Consider the following 14,531-nt stretch of genomic DNA (forward strand, 5'->3'; position numbering starts at 1 on the left):
CTGACATAAAAATAGCAATCAAATGCTACAGCTATAAGAGAAATCCATAAATATTGATCTGCTTTTCCTCTATTTTCACCCTCTGAGACATCCCCCTGGCATTTTAAATTTAAGGATGGTTTATGGATTTTCCTGAGCAGCACTATGTAGGTTGTTTTTTATATTTCCGTATTCTCCCTAATTCTGAGTGGTTCCCTGCTATCTCCCCCAGAAAGTTATTAAAATTATTATGTTAACAGTACTTTTGCAGGACTATGAAATACAGTCAGTTCTTAATACTGACCAGAATGATCAGTTTCCATTAAAGTCCTCTCTCTCCCTCCAGGAAAGTGCACATAAGTCTCACCTTCACCTCTGATCTCCTCAGTTTCTCTGGGATATGGTGGGACTTAAATACAAAGTGGAGAATGTTTAGTTTTCCAAAACGGAAAAGCACTTACGTATTATTACTTTTAGTAACTTTGTCAAAAATGTTTAAAGAGTAGAAAATCTCTTCACTCCGTGGTCCTGGATTACTCACTGGGCTATCCATCCTGTGTTTACCTGGCAAAACTGGGACTAATGGAGTAGGTTTCCCTCTCTGAGAAAGGTTAAGGCCTGAGAGAGGTGAGGATCACCGAAGGCAAGGCGGCATCCCAGATTCCAGCTCAGAAGGAGGAAATGCAGTGTTTAGGGGACGACGTCATGCTTATGCAAACACAAGCAATCGAAACCCACATAACAAAGGATCTCTTCAATGAATAACAAATAACAAAGCTGGATTTCTTCAATGTTTAATGTCATTATAAACACCCATGGCTAACTTTGGAATGTGATTTGTCTATAAATACACATATATCTATTAATAGAACCGCAAGGATTAGTTAACCAAAATTTTCCTAAAGAAACATCAACTTTCACTTCTCTAGTTGGGTCCCAATCTATAAGCTCATCTGTTAGGAAAACAAACGAAGAGACAAAACATTTCTTCTTTTTTTTTTTTAAATGGGGCTGGAAATACAGTAATCATAGGATTCCCAGGAAGATTCAGAATAGTCCTCAGATATTAGGGGGCTGGGGTTTCAGTTTTCTGTATCTGTTAAATGTGAGAGGGACGAAGCCAATAATTAGTGAGGTTTTTATCCGCAGCCCCTATATGTTTATGAACTTTCAAAGGGACACAGGACCCAACCCGAAAGAGCTCCCAGGAGCTCTTTGTTCCCAGCTAGAACAATCTGAACAACACCATACATAATGTGGTATTGAATTAAAGTATCAAAGTATAAAATGTATAAAGTATAAATGTATAGTATAAATAGTATAAATAGTAAAGTATAAATGTATAAAAAGTATAAAGAATCAAAGTATAAAATGAATATATATGAATCCATGCTGATGTAATCAATGATCAAATAAATAAATGGGAGAAGAGGAATAAATCCTCTTTACAGAAAAATTCCAATAATATAGGCAGATACTCCCTCCTTCACCCAGGTGGAATTTCATTCCACTCTCCTTTCTTGAGGTGAGTTGAACTTAGTGACTCCCATCCAAAGAAAAGAATATGGAAAAAGAAAACCAGTAACCGCAGTGGAGAAAGCTGGCAAATAGTACTTTAACCAGGCGATAAAGATTAATATCACCAGCAGTTAAGTCGTGTTGCTCTCATGTACCCTGATAGGATGCTGTGATGAGAAAGGCACTTTCCCATCATGGTCCTCCTCCACCACACCCGTAACCATAGTCTCGTCATGAGGAAAGCAACAGACAAAACCAAAATGAGAGATATCCACAAGATAGCTTCGCAGAATTCTTTAAAATGATCATCAAGAAAAACAAGAGTTAAGAAACTGTTACAGACCAGAAGAGAGTAAAGAGACATAACAGTATGCAGCGTGGAACCCTGGATGGGATCCTGATACAGGAAGATATTTAGCAGAAAACTAGTGCAATCTGTAAAAGGTTGAGTTAAGTTAATAGCAAGGGCTCAGTGTTAATTTCTTAATTTTGACAAATGTACTATGCACACATGTACATGCACACGTACAGACGTAGGACGTGAATATTAAGGGGGCACCGGCTGAAGGGTTTAGGGAACTCTGTACCATCTCTGCAACTTTTCCTTAGACCTAAAATTACTCCAAAACAAAAAGTTTTATTATAAACAACAAAGGCAAAAGCTCATGAACTGAGAGCGCAAACAGAACCGTCTTCAAAATCAGCAACAACGGCCCCCTCTGTATCTCTCCACCGACCGGAGCGCAGCGTTCGGGACGGGGGTGTGGGCGCACGGAGTGCGCCCCCGGGTGCGTGGAACAGGGCGTGTGCGTCCCCGCGGGAGCGCGGGCTCCTCCCCGGAGTCGTCCAGGCGCCGGACTCTGCCCCGGGCGCACCCTGGGAGCGGGGTGGGGGGGGGCGGAGCCCAATGTGACGGCGGCGGAGCCACCCACGCCCGACGGAGCCGACCCGGGGCGGGAGGCGGGAGAGCGAGGCCGCGACCCCACGCTCGCTCAGCGCGCTCCAAGGTAGGCGAGCCCCGGCGACCCGCGAGCTCAGCCCCCGGGTAAGGGGGCGTCCGGGGCCCCCGGAGCGGGTTCCCCCAGCGCGGCGCCCCGACGGCAGAAACAGGCTCTCGGTGGGGAGGATATTCCTCCCTGGATTCCTCTCTCCGCTCTGGGCGGGAAGTTTCCGATTCCCCGGGCGGGAAGTCTGTGCTCCTCTCTGTTGCCTTTCCCCGGAGAAAGAACAACCTTCCTTTCGGCCGCAGCACATCTGGTTATTTATTTAGGTGACTGTTTTGCAGTCCCTTTGCCAGGGGTCTCCGAGAGTGAGAGGACCGGAAGACTTGATGTCACCTTGTGGCCGCTCTGACAGGTCACTGGGCCTGCAATTTTTAAGAGCACAAATGAATGAATAAAGGTGGTTGTCTTAACCTTCCTTCCTTCCTGCTGGCTTCTGCAGCGGCAGGTGCTTGTAGCAAAAGGAGAACAGCCCACTGGCTGACAGTTTTCTACTGCCTTGGGATTTTAGAGCTGGAAGTTACAGAGCTCTTGGCAGGTGTGCAAAGAAGCTTTATTATCTTACTGAAGAATATAGTACCGGACAGTGCAAGGATAGTTGTTAGACAGTGAAGACGTGGCTGTAAATTTTTCACCTTTTTTCAAAGAGGGGGAATATATACATGTAATGTATATAAAGATATCTATAAATACATATTATATATGATATAATATATAAATGCATTGTGTATATAAAATATATTATATATATTTATATAATATAATATATGTAATATAATATATATTTATATAATAATATATAATATATAATATACATTATATATAATATATAATATATAATATATAATATATAATATATAATATACATTATATATTATATAATATATAGATATAGATATATAGATATATAAATACATATTTATATATTTTATATATATTTATATACACATAAAATATATATAAATGTTATATATAAATATGTGAAACATATATAAGTATATATTATATATGTAATATATATTTTATATATATATAAAATAAGGATCAGAAGAAGCAATTAGCCCCAAACATAACTGAGCTGGGTCTGTCTTCCATTATACTATAGTTGTTTTATTTCAGGAATCAAAACTTTCTTTACTGTCTTGGTATATATAGACTAGATGAAATATCAAAGGGAGTTATTCTGCATTTGCAGTAAGGAAAAGATAATCTGCCCTTTTGATTTTACCTAATGATATTAAATATTCAGTTCTGCAGAAGTCTGGTTTTTCAGAAATACGATCTGAGCCAGAGTCTCAGGTACCCTGGCAGACACAGTTGGTGCTTTGTTTCCTGTTACCGGCCTGTCCCTTTCCCTCTCCCCCCAACACTGAGAGTTTTAGAGCAAAGGTCCCTGACACAGAGGAATTTGTGCCTAAGGCAGGGTATATACCCTTGTGGCTCCTCGGTTACTTACAGAAAGAATGAAAACAGCTTATACTTTCTGCAAATTTCTTAAGGTTCGGATCTTTGTGATTTGCTAAATAAATTCGGTAACTAAACGGGCACTAATGAAAAAAACTTTTGAAATAAATACAGACACTATTTCTGTTTTATCATTCACCTATATGATTTCGTGATTTACTGATTTACAATGTGCTGGACAGTGAGTGGGCTTAGGTGTCGTCCAAATTCTAGCTGAAGCTGAAAAATTAGGCGTATATTTATTCGTTTGGGATCAAGACTGAAAAAGCAAAGAACTAAAAGTTTTGAACAGAATCTAAAAGTCTTTTAAAGTCCTGGTATGAAATGTTTTGAACTGAGATACTTATATCCAAATTATAGGCCATTTATGAATAGAAAATAAATTCATAATGGTAAAGTGTTGCTATCAACTTAATAACATGTTTAGGTGAATTTGCATTTTACTAAGCATGAAAACAGCCAGCTACATGGGTTTGGAAAGCAAAAGCATGAGTGTGTGCATACTGAGTTTTAGAAAATATTTGGTGCACACTTGCTTTTGTGGACCCTATTCACACGCTTGCTGAGTACCTGTTGCTTAGGGCACTTTGTTCTGAGTTCAAACTGGGAGGGCGGGGTGGATACAGCTTTGTGGAAATAAGTCACATCCCTGTCCTCCTGGAATTTGCACAATGCTGGACACCTCCAGGACACCGTCAGATCATAGATAAGAACCACATCAATAATCATCTATCAGTTTTGACAGTGATTGGAACTAGATTATCTTCAAATCACATACTCTTTCACTGATTTAAATAGTCAACTCTAAAATTGTAAAGGAACTTACATATTATTCAGGTCCGTGTTTTTTTCTCTTTTGCTTGGATTGGGGAAGAATTTAGGAATCACGTATTGCGGGTTAAATATTATGAAAAATGGAGATGTGAAGCCTGAAATAGCTAAATATCAATTTCATGCAAATTAAATAAAAACTAAATTGTAGTAGTGGGTGCCAATAATTTAGTATATAAATCAGTAAGTGAAAAACTTCAAATTGAGAAAATTCTACCCATCACATTATTTTTTCCCATAAATTAGGAAAATATGACTACAATTATATTTTACCGCAGAGGAAAAGATTTACTTTGTCCAAGGCATTCTTGCTTATTGTTGTTGTTGTTGTCATTGTTGCTGTTTTCAAAAAACAGCTTTTCTGGGGCACCTGGGTGGCTCAGTTGGTTTAGCGACTGGTTTCAGCTCAGGTCATGATCCCAGAGTCCTGGGATTGAGCTGAGCTCCTCATCAGGCTCCCTGCTCAGCGGGAAGCCTGCTTCTCCCACTCCCACTCCCCTGCTTGTGTTCCCTCTCTCGTTGTGTTTCTCTCTTTCTGTCAAATAAATAAAATCTTTGAAAAAAAAATAGCTTTTTTTGAAAGTATAATTTACATACCACAAAATAAATCCAAATGGACGATTCAGTGATTTTTAGTAAGTTTCTGGAATTGTGCAACCATCACCACAATCCAGTTTTAAAGGATTCTCAGCATCCCCAAAAGACCCCACTTTCCTATTTGTTACCCCTAGACAACCACTAATCTGCTTTCCTCTCTCTTTTTAGATTTGACTTTCTGGACATTGCACACAAATGGGATCAGACAATAGATGGTCTTTCGCATCTGGCTCCCTTCGCCTAGAACAATGGTTTTGAGTTCATTCAGGGTGTAGCATGCATGGATCAGTAGCTGGTTCCTTTTTCTTGCTAACTACTATGCATTCCATTCTATGGCTGGTCCACAGTTTGTTCACCAGCTGGTGGATATTTCTGCATTTACATTTAAGTGGTAAGACAGATACTTTGGTCCGGCTTCCACGGTAGCATAATTCAAAAATAATTGATAGGAGCCAACCTTTTACTTATATTTGTGAAAAATATATTCCCGATATGGATTACTGCTATTTTCCATGAACTTTCTGTGATACTCCCACGAAAATAGTAAATAGTAAACCCTGTGCAAGCAGCAAAAAGCATCAATCATTGGGGATTCTAGGTTGGACTTGGAAGATGTTTCGCTCTTGACATTCCTTTGGCAAAGAGAATTCGTATCTCCTTTGGTATATTTTCTTCACAAATAATGTGTTTAGAGTGGGTGAATTTTGATGATTGTTTGACCTAACAGTGAGGACTGAAGTACTCTCCAAAATCTGACTGCTTCCTAATAACATATTTAAGTGGCACACTTAACGTAAAGCATGAGGCATGTATAGCCCTAAGCCTTAAAAAGTTGAAGGGAGTGCATGTGAATTTATGTGCTTTTAGTTTTATTAGTCTATGGTTTCTATGACTGCTTTAAAAAAATGAAACAGATACAACTGTTTATTTACAAAATCAGGCACTAGGTTGAGTTCTTAGATGAGTGAAAATCTGAAACAGAAAAAAAAAATGCCACTTCGCTTTTCTCTAGGACTTTTTTTTTTTTTTAAGATTTTATTTATTTATTTGACAGACAGAGATCACAAGTAGGCAGAGAGGCAGGCAGAGAGAGAGAAAAGAGGAAGCAGGCTCCCTGCCGAGCAGAGAGCCTGATGTGGGGCTCCATCCCAGGACCCTGAGATCATGACCTGAGCCGAAGGCAGAGGCTTAACCACTGAGCCACCCAGGCGCCTCTCTCTAGGACCTTTTTAAGGAGCTAGAGCAAAATTGTAAATTACTCCAGGTTCCTATTAAGTGGTGATGTTTTTCTGTGTTTCGTCCAGAGAATAAACCAAATTGGAACTTTCTAACATTGCAAGAACATTGACCTTTGAATTCCTTAGGAATCAGGAACCTTGAGCAACAGTTCCGTTAGAGTTGTTCCCTTGCCACTCACGCGGCTTTGTGCCAACTACGACAGTAAATGCATTCTTAGGAGGTTACGCTTGGCAACTTATGCTTAAAGATCCTCTTAGAAGGATTTCTCTGGTTGAGTAGAAACCCTTCGAGAAAAAGTTGGCAAATTCCGTGAAACTAAAGAGAAGACAATATGTCTCTTCACGCCTGCAAGTTACTGCTAGAAATTACACTTTCCTGCTGGGGAAAAAAGAGCATTAATATAACTTGAAGGTCTGTTTTATTGACAACTTAGAATGCAAAGGATTTTATTTTTAAAATTCTAAAATTTGAAAACAAGATAGTCTAGATTAAATAATGTAGTTTTCCAAAGCTGAATGTGCTCATTTGAAACTCAGTTTTTTCTGCTTGAAACATCAGAACAACTTGCTGAAATCTGGGGTGGGAACACTGTTCTTTTGATGGTCTGTGATTGGATGAATTAATCAGTCTCTATGGCTAATGTCTTTTTTTTTTTTTTTTAACCTGATTAGGATTTAAAAATCTCTAGAACGGGTGCATTTTTCTAGACTTCCGCTGACAGTGTCATTCCAAATGTCTCTTAAGAGTCGTATACCATTGACAGGAATCTGTCTCCATCATTCCCACTTTTATACGCTCTGAAATTGGCAGGGACACATTCCCCTTGTGTTGTGTCTGTTCACAGGAGGAAGGTTGGATCAGCATTGACGTGTGAGAGTCTTTGAATTATTTTGATGAGCTCACTCATTCATCACTCCTTGTAAGGGCCTATTTAGCCAGAGCAGCGCCATCCTGGCCCTGCCCCCGCCCCCACTTCAGGGCACTTACCTAAAAGCAAGTCTGGGAAACCAGTCCCAGGTAACAAAGCCCAAAGCCCAAATACAAGGGTGGGTCAGGTCAGGTGGAGATAACAGCCCGAATGCAGGGATGAGTCGGGTCAATTGGAGACATCCAGTCAGTAAAGCGCGCATACTGTCTCCCTAGCTACCAAGGAGCGTGGGCCCCGCCTTTTCGGCGCCAATTCTGACCAAGGTGACAGGCTAGCTCAAATAGCTACTATGGGGTGAATTGCAATTCAATTGGCCACCCGTGTGTGACCTAGCATGACTGTGCAGCTTTCTCTGTGTGTTACAATCTCATTGGCCACCTGTGTGTGGCCAGGCCCAACCACATGGCCTTTGCTGGATAAAAGTTAGTCTGTAAGGCAGGAAGGGGTCGCCTCTTTGCAAGAGATGGCCCTGGCCGGTCAGTTTGATTCTCGATGCTTGGCATGAAATAAAGTTTTGCTTGACCTTCGCTTTGTATCAGTCTCGCTCCTTTGACCATGGACCCAACACTCATGATGACATGATCTGTTATGAGGAGCCAGGTTTTACCCAGAGCCAGAAGCCGTGCTCACCCTGGTATCTTTCTGTGAGCTCCCAGATCTCGCATCTTGGGAGGTTGCTGCCCTATGTGTACCCATCAGTATGACATCTTCCTGTCTGCTGGTGGCGGCCATCCTGGACAGACTTTGGAGTCACTGATCCAGTTGTCTCCCTGCAAATGGGCTGCGGTGAAGAGTGGAAACGTGTTATGTATCTAGAAAACAAGAAGAGGTTGCGTAGATGAGATGAGGAGTTCTAGGTTCATGAATTCAATGTAAATCTTGTCATGGCAAATATTATTTACTACCTGTATACTTCTATAGATTTCCTCCTACTTTTCCACGTTAGTCAATAATAAGTATAGTGATCTTTCTTAAGATGTTGAAGATTTCCCTGGGCCTCCTCTGTCACCATATCAAATGTCAGGCTCCCCTGGCTCTTCTGGCCGGCAACAACGGTTCTGCTTTACCTTTTAACAATCCTGATTCCATCACTGTTTTGTTTTGTTTTTGCCATTTATATTGTTTGGGGTCAACACTTTGAAAAGGGAAACAAATCCAGCTAATTGTGGCTTCCAGTTAGTTCTGATAAAATCAGTGAAGGTCCTTGGCTTTTGAAATCTCATTTGTACTTTGCTTTCTCTAGGCTGCTGTTGCATGATTATTATTTTTAAAATAAAAGTACAGAAGTTCACCTTTTTTAGCACAGAGTTCTGTGAGTTTTGACAAAGGGTTACAGTCAAGGAACCACCATCACCATCAAGATGCAGAACAGTGATGGGGCACCTGGGTGGCTGAGTCAGTTAAGTGTCTGCCTTTGGCTTGGGTCATGATATCAGGGTCATGATCTTGGGATTCTGGGATTGAACCCCATGTCAGGCTCCCGGCTCAGTGGGGAGTCTTCTTCTCCCTCTCACTCTGCCCCCACCCTTACCCTTCCATAGATTTGCTCTCTCTCTTTCTCAAATAAGTAAATAAGATCTTTTTAAAAAGTTATAGAACAATTATGTTATATTATCTGCCCCCCCCACCCCCTGCAAAAAATTCCCCTGTGTCCCCTTGGTAGTCAGTCCCTTCCCCACTTCCAGTCCCCAGGTAACCACTGATCTGTTTTCTGTGCCCATAATTTTGAATTTTCTAAATCTCATACAAATGGAACTATGGTACGTAGTCTCCAGGATTTGACTCTTTTCAGTTGGGAAAATGCTCTGCTTCAGTACTTCATTCCTCTTACTGATGAGTAGGATTGGCCCGTGGAGGAATATTTGAATATTTTCCAGTGTTTGGCAATTAGAGACATTTGTGGTTTATGGAACATAGGCCTTCATTTCATTTTGGTAAATACCTAGAAGTGGGATTGCTGGGTTGTACAGTGAGTGCTTAACTTTATAGGAACCGGCCTTAGGGTTGTCCAGCATGGCTGCCCAGCCCCATCAGCACCCCACAGGCATTCCCACTCCTCTGCATCGTCGTTCACACTCACTATTGTCTGTCTTTCACTTCCCTTACTGGATAATTGTTCAAATGAAGTAAATTCTGTCAGAGCTAATATATTCCAGGATGAGTTTAGGAAGCTAAAGACATTTCATAGATTCCTGAGCCTTTTACTCTTAGAATATTTTAAAAAGTCACAAGAGAAATTTTCCAAAAGGGTACCTTCCTTTTAAATGTTACAAATGACTAAGATACATGCCATTGACATATGCTTCTTTTCATATTCTCTTCACTGACAAATCCTAGGTGGTTTTTGAGTTGGTTGTTAACTGAGGTCAGTTGTTAACTGGAGGAATAGTTGATGGCGGGGGGTGCCGGGGGGTGGATAGTGAGGGGACAGCTGGGCTGAGGCTTTGACACTTCCAAAGGATGTCCTATAAGCAGATGTCCTCAATGGGTTGTGGATGTCAATGTGATTATTTAATAGTCTTTGAATTCACGATGGGTCAGACATTCACAAGGCACTTTCTATGCACTGTCCCGTTTAATCCTCATATAACTCCATGACGAATTCAACAGTTGCATCTGAAATTTTCAGCTGGGGAAGCTGAAGCCTAGGAAGTCTGAAAACTGTTAGGAGGCCACCTGGCTAGTGAGAAGCAGAACAGCCTTATGGACGGCACCAACCAAGTCCGAAGCCACCATTTTTAAGCCATAAGGCCATACTGCTCTTGTCCGCGGAATAAATCTGTTGGGACAAAAACATATGCTCATGCTCCTGAATGACACACTGGGGAGCTTGCAGCAGGAGTCACTTGGCTGTTACTTAGTGACCTGACTACTAACCCAGCTCGGGCCCAAGAAAGTAGGCTTAGAAATCCACTCAGAATGCAGCAGAAGGCATGGTGGTAACCTGGAAAGAGCCAGTAGACTCGGGCTTGAGATCCACGACCATTATTAACCAGTGTTTAGCTTCATCTTGCTTAGCCTCATTTCCTCATCTGTAAAGTGGAAATAATAATGCCAACTTCTCAGGGTGTATGTGAGGATAATTAAAAGTAGCTAAGCTTAGCATGCATGCAGTAGGTGCTCAGCAGACTCTGGTCCCTTCTCTAGTCTTCCCCCAAATGGGAATGGATTCATGTGATTTGTTCCTTTTTGAAATTTAGTTGCTATACTGGGCACTGGGTGAAATCTTCAGCTGTTTTCAAAATTTCGAATTATGCCAATGAACAATGAAGATAGATTATGTCACAACAAAGACACCTTGATCTAAGGTCAGCCTATCTGGGTTCAGGTGGAGAGGTCAATTGATGACCTTGAAAAACTTGTATCACTGTTCTGGGACTTGGTTGCATTATCCCTACATACATGGATGGGTTTAGATATAGCTATAGATTTATAGATATATATATATAATATGATAATATTATATAGATAATATTATATAGTTAATAATATAATAATATTATATAGATAATAGGTATAGTGGTACAGAATGTAATGGTAATTTTGACAATATATAGAAAATGATTTTTCAGTAAATGGTTCAGTATTTGCCAATCCCATTTATTTGTATGCTGTGTGTGTGCCAGTATTTCAATTCTTTTTTCAAAATGGAATAACTTTTATTTCCTATCTAAGAGCTTTCTATAACATTGGCTATGTTGTAAATATGTTTGTATATAAATGAGTATCACAAATGAATAAAATTAATTCTACTTAAAAAATCTTAATTACTACTTGAAAACAATGTTATATTACTGGAGCTAAGAGTTCACGAGCATATCTTCTGATACAGTGTGCGTCATTTTCAGGTAAAATGCACAGTCATCTGAGATTTAGCTGGCTGACACTGGATGTCACCATTGTGCTGTAGAATGTAGTTGCAGAACAGGTGTGCTATTTAATATTCAAGACACGGTCAGTCACTTCAAGGGTTTGGAGATCTGTTAATGTTCTTTCCCTCATATAACCTAATTACCCTGGTTCACTTTTCACGCAACTTACTTTTTCAGCTTCTGATATCTAAGCTCTCTAGAAGAGTGACCGAGAATGATGATGAAATGATACTCAGTGTTGTTGGCTCAGAACTCAGAAACTGTGCTAACACCAGTCAGGGCTCTTGGTTGCAAACCAGTTAGTTAAGTTCATTGACTCTGGAGAACTTCAGCTGAAAAGGAATTTCCTGGTTTGGAAATGGGAGAATCCTGTGTGCTGGTACCTCAGCAAAGATCAGGGTGTCACAAGAGCAGGAGAGAGTCCTGGCATTGCCACTGGTTACTAGGTGCCTCCACTGGTGCTCCTGCCATCCGGACACAAGACACCTCCTTCGGCAAACTAGAAGTCTTAGCAAGTTTCAGTATATTAGAAAAAAAAAAAATCCCTGCGACATTAAAAGATAAAGAAAGTGGTAAGCTATACTCTGTAAACTACTGTTCTTAGAACAGGACTCTAAGCAAATTGCAGCCTCTTCTTTTGCTGCCCCCTTTGCTGGATCCCTCTTCTCCCAGGTGGCCACACAGCATCACGTCCTTTCATTCAAGTCTTTTGCTAAATGCCGCCTCTTCAGAACAGCCTTCCCTCACCACCCATCCAGAACAGCACCTCGTTTCACTCTGTTACCCTTCTCTACTTTTCTTCCTCACGCTTGTCCTCACCTCTCAGAACATTCCTTCTGTATTCACTGTTTTGGGTGATGTCTGTCTCCCCTTCGCACTGAAAGTCCCATGAAGGCAGGGTGTCTGGTGCCCCTCGGTGGTCCCAGCACCTAACATAGCTATACTCCGTAAATGGTCTATGGATGAATCAATCAAATGTTAAATAACAGAAGAAAATACCTTTGTTGGGAACCCTCCTGCACTGTCGGTGGGAATGCAAGCTGGTGCAGCCACTCTGGAAAACAGCATGGAGGTTCCTCAAAAAGTTGAAAATAGAGCTACCCTATGACCCAGCAAATGCACTATCGGGTATTTACGCTAAAGATACAAATCTAGTGATCTGAAGGGGCATGTGCACCCGAGTGTTTATAGCAGCAATGTCCACAATAGCCAAACTATGGAAAGAACCTAGATGTCCATAAACAGATGAATGGATAAAGAAGATGTGGTATATATATATATATACAATGGAATACTATGCAGCCCTCAAAAGAAATGAAATCTTGCCATTTGCGATGACGTGAATGGAGCTAGAGGGTATTATGCTTAGCGAAATAAGTCAATCGGAGAAAGACAATTATCATATGATCTCCCTGATATGAGAAAGTTGAGAGGCAACGTGGGGGGCTTGGGGAGTAGGGAAGGAAAAAAATGAAACAAGATGGGATCAGGAGGGAGACAAACCATAAGAGACTCTTAATCTCACAAAACAAACTGAGGGTTGCCGGGGGTAGAGGGGTAGGGAGAGGGTGGTTGGGATATGGACATTGGGGAAGGTATGTGCTATGGTGAGTGCTGTGATATGTTAATAACAAATTAAAAATTAAAAAAAAGAAAAGAAAATACCTTTGTTAGAAGTTCTAGAATATAAACCATACCCGTATTCATTTCCTAGGTAACAAGGTACCACAGGCTAAGTGACTTATACATAGTAATTGGTTTCTTCCAGTTCTGGAGGCCAGAAGTCCAAGATCAAGGTGTGGGCAGGGTTGGGCTTTTCTGAGGCTGTAAGAAAGGGTCTGTTCCATGCTTTTCCTCCAACTTCTTTGATTTGCTTGCCATTTGGGGTGTTCCTAGGCAGGCAGAAGCATCACTTTGATCTCTACCTTCAACTTTACATGGCATTCTCCTGTGTGCATCTGTGTCCAAATATTATAAAACACCAGTCATGTTGAATTAGGGGACCCACCTCCTCCAATATGGCTTCATCTTAACTAATTACATCTGTAATGATCCTGTTTCCTAAAAAGATCACATTCTGAGATATGGGGGGGTTGGTATTTAGAACCTCAGCATATGAATGGAGAGGGACCAAAATTCAACCCTGTAACAGTGCCTCATATGTGTTTATTGCATAACGGATAAGCCATTCTTACATCATTAAACAGAGGAGTACATTATCCTTGGCGCCCAAAGATGTGTTGGTTTATCACTCAGATTACAAATATTGTGTATGAATTGCTTTGTAAATCGGAAGCTATTCATTAGATGTTAGAATGATCAGTTGGGGATGTGGATGAATTATTGATGTGTTACTGGGAAAGATTTGTTAGTCTTAAAATTCCAGAAGCAGAATTTCCTTTATAAGCTAGCTCTGTCTGCAGACTGTTTAAAATATTACCTGGTTCTTCTCTACTATTCAGACTGCTTACCAGCAATAATTGTGGATAATGGATTCATATTTTATTTACATATTAGGCAAACAGATACATATCACTTATTATATGCTGTGCTCTGTCTTAGGTGCTGGGAAAATGTTAACTCCATGTTGTTTGTTATTTCTATCATTATTCATCATTAATCTTATCTGAATTTAACTGATAAGGGATCTGAGGCACAGAGAGGTTAAGAAACTTGCCCATGGTCACACAGCTCCCGAGTGGCAGAGTCGGGCCATGAAACAAGGCAGTCTGGCTCCAAACCTTCTCATTTGTAGCATGTTCTTTCTTCACAGAGAGTCTCATGGAGAAATTCAGTGTGTGAGAGAACAAAGCAGAACTGCTTTGGTTCAAGTTGAGATGGCAAAGCCCTGTCTGCTTCGCACCGCCCCTTCCCTCTGGGAGCCCTGTTTGCAAAGCCCTGATCCAGGAAATAACACCTCTTGGCATGATGCCACTTATAAGCTGTCTTCAATCCACTCTAGCATAAAACAAATACAATTCTTTTCTCACTTTAATTAACTGATTGTGTTTTATTTTGAAAATTTTATCTGCCTAATCTGCTTCTGGCAGAAATGAAATGCTGAGATGGATTTTCCCCAGGATGGTCATGCCATATGGCAAT

The 14,531-nt window shown here is 40.7% G+C and overlaps 1 protein-coding gene across 1 annotated transcript in view; it reads left to right on the forward strand.

Annotated features, from left to right (window-relative positions):
• The first annotated feature begins 2,414 nt into the window (after positions 1 to 2,414).
• Positions 2,415 to 14,531, forward strand: part of CCDC68 (coiled-coil domain containing 68) — a 49,771-nt gene continuing 37,654 nt past the window's right edge. The window contains exon 1 of the mRNA XM_080821959.1: positions 2,415 to 2,504. The gene's annotated coding sequence lies outside the window, so the exon portion shown is untranslated. The remainder of the gene's footprint in view (positions 2,505 to 14,531) is intronic.

Source organism: Martes martes (assembly GCF_963455335.1).
Source record: "Martes martes genome assembly, chromosome: 13".
NCBI classification, from domain to species: Eukaryota; Metazoa; Chordata; class Mammalia; order Carnivora; family Mustelidae; genus Martes; species Martes martes.